General features: G+C 44.7%; 1 non-coding gene across 1 annotated transcript; it reads right to left on the bottom strand.

Annotated features, from left to right (window-relative positions):
• Positions 1 to 998: 998 nt before the first annotated feature.
• On the bottom strand, positions 999 to 1,073 carry Trnat-ugu (transfer RNA threonine (anticodon UGU)). The gene has a single exon. It is a non-coding gene; the product is annotated as a tRNA-Thr (tRNA).
• Between the last annotated feature and the right edge of the window lie 1,800 nt (positions 1,074 to 2,873).

The following is a 2,873-nucleotide window of genomic DNA, read 5'->3' on the forward strand; positions in this document are numbered from 1 at the left end:
AAGCTAAATCTAGATGGCCGAACGGCAAGTTCAGAACGGAAAAATAAATAAAAAAAAAGTTTTGAGAAAATCGATTTTGAAGTTTTCCGGGCTTCTTCAGCGCTCTGAAGTAACAAGCGACGAGTCTATGTGGGACGGTCATTTCAACCATCATCTGCCGACCATCATCAGCAGACGAAGGTTGGAGTGACCGCTATGACAAAAATCTACTAGTGCCAGTATTGCTGGCCCCTGTTTTGATCACGACCGAGGTTGAATTTCCCTACACGTCTGTCAGGGGCCTGAAGACGGCGTAGTACAACGCTGAAACTGGCTGCCAAATAAAATGAGGTTGGAAATTTGACGGCTGAAACGCGTTTAATTTGACATCCTGTATGGAACAGCCGAGTCTGCCAACCATCTCTTAGAAGATGGACGTACAGAGATTTCACAGTGGTGCAAAGATTCGGAACTTCCTTTGGGTGTTCAGAAATGTAAAATTCTGTACATCAGAAAACTGAAAACGTATTATCCTACGATTGCAATTGGAATCGGTCAACTGATACAAACACCTGTGTGGAAGTATTACGGAGATTCGGTCGCAGGTAAAGCAGGCTGCAGACTATCAGGGAAATGCAATCGGTCTACAATGGAGGCTGCTTACTAAAGGCTCAAGTGTGTGGGGCTCGTACCAGATAGGATTGACGTCGGACACCGAACGTATACAGAGAAGGACAGTATGAACACTGATAGGTTTGTCTGACCTGTGCAACAGCGACACAGTTTTCGAAGAAACCGCACGTGTAAACGCTTGGAAAGAGACGAAGATTATCACACGGAAGCCTTCACCAGTGTCAAATTGGGAATCTGGAAATATATAGGAGCCCTGTATCTATAATTTCAGTAAGGGCTGTAAGGAAAAATTGCACTACATACAGAGAAGTGAAATGATAATTAAATTGACACCCTAGCTGCAAGCAGGCGTTGATACACTTCATTGGGGACATGTTGAAAATGTGTGCCCCGACCGGGACTCGAACCCGGGATCTCCTGCTTACACGGCAGACGCTCTGTCCATCTGAGCCACCACGGGCACAGAGGACAGTGCGTCTGCAGGGACTTATCCCTTGCACGCTCCCCGTGAGATCCACATTCCCAACATGTCCACAACACTACATTCGTAGTGCGCCTAATAGATGTTTGCCCATCATACTCATTACTCGTGGCAGATCAATCTACCAAGTTCCGTACGAGTTCGGGCATAGCGTGTGCGTTCGCACAAGAAGGTCAAAGGCCGGGAACCCATATTTTTTTAACTATATATGACGGTGGTATCTGTTCCCGAAAGAACAGTTACCGTCGATGACCATGCAGCTTTCATAGAAATGAAATGATAATTAAATTGACACCCTAGCTGCAAGCAGGCGTTGATACTCTTCATTGGGGACATGTTGAAAATGTGTGCCCCGACCGGGACTCGAACCCGGGATCTCCTGCTTACATGAATGAAGTGTATCAACGCCTGCTTGCAGCTAGGGTGTCAATTTAATTATCATTTCATTTCTAGCAAAGCTGCATGGTCATCGACGGTAACTGTTCTTTCGGGAACAGATACTACCGTCATATATAGTTATACAGAGAAGTCATTGACGTTTAGGGCCCGCCCACATAGGAGGGAAAGGAAGAAAAATCGTCGGTAAAAGTTAAACATCGAATTCTAAGAGTCTCCTTTTGGTAGCTCAGCTCCACCAGGTCATTTACTGCATTTCTTTCTCAGTTCCCTCCCTCACACCCTCAGATCTGCTTTGCAAGGACAGTGCTGAACAAAGCAGAGGACAGACTATATATTTTTTCGACACCTGTACACACCTCGAAACATTCAGACACCTCTCCTCAAAATTCAGACATATTCTGTGTTTATAAGTGTTCAATACCTCAAATTTCTTGTTTTATCATCCATACCAGACTGTTACATTTAGTATTTCATTTAATAATTATTTTAATACTTCATTACGACATTGTTGTAATATACCAGTTGTGGTCACTCAACAGCAGCGTACATCGAGATCTAGAAGTAGGGACTCCGAGAACGGTTCGAAACTGATCGAGAACGAGCGAACGCAGACGACAGGATGTTGCAGTTGAACGACCGACGGCGGATCTGGAACGATAAAACTAAATAAAACTGTTGGTGTAATCAACAGCAGCTGGCTCTAAATTCAGAAAAAGGTGGGGTAATCCAGGTGAGTAGAAGAAACAGTCCCGTAACGTTCGGATACGGCATTAGTAGTGTCCTGCTTGAGACAGCCACGTCCATTGAATATCTACGCGTAACGTTACAGAGCTACACTGAAGCGCAAAAGAAACTGGTATAGGCATTCCTATTCAGATACAGAGATATGTAAACTGGCGCTGCAGTTGGTAACGCCTGTATAATACAAGCGTCTGGCGTATTTGTCAGATCGGTTACCGCTGCTATAATGGCAGGTTATCAAGATCTGAGTGAGTCTGAACGCGGTGTTTTAGCAGACGCACGAGCGATGGGACACAGCTTCTCCGAGGAATCGATGGATTTTCACGAGTGTAGGGTCAATTTCACGAATCTCGTAAAACATCATGTTGTGTTGGCAGAAGAGCCAACACCGTGTTACTAGAGGAAGCCGAAATGCACGCGTTTTAGCTCACGCAGGCTGGCGTGAGGAGGGAAGAACTATACTGACATGAGGTCTGGAACATGACAAGGAATTAGAATTCAGAAAGCGGACGTAATTAGTTTCATACTTAACTTTAATCGATTAATGATGAACGTCGCTCTTGACGGTACATGATTCACAATATTATCTGTTCCGAATACATTCTTGAAGAATATGGCGCCTTGCTAGGTCGTAGCAAAT

Source organism: Schistocerca cancellata, chromosome 11 (assembly GCF_023864275.1).
Source record: "Schistocerca cancellata isolate TAMUIC-IGC-003103 chromosome 11, iqSchCanc2.1, whole genome shotgun sequence".
NCBI classification, from domain to species: domain Eukaryota; kingdom Metazoa; phylum Arthropoda; class Insecta; order Orthoptera; family Acrididae; genus Schistocerca; species Schistocerca cancellata.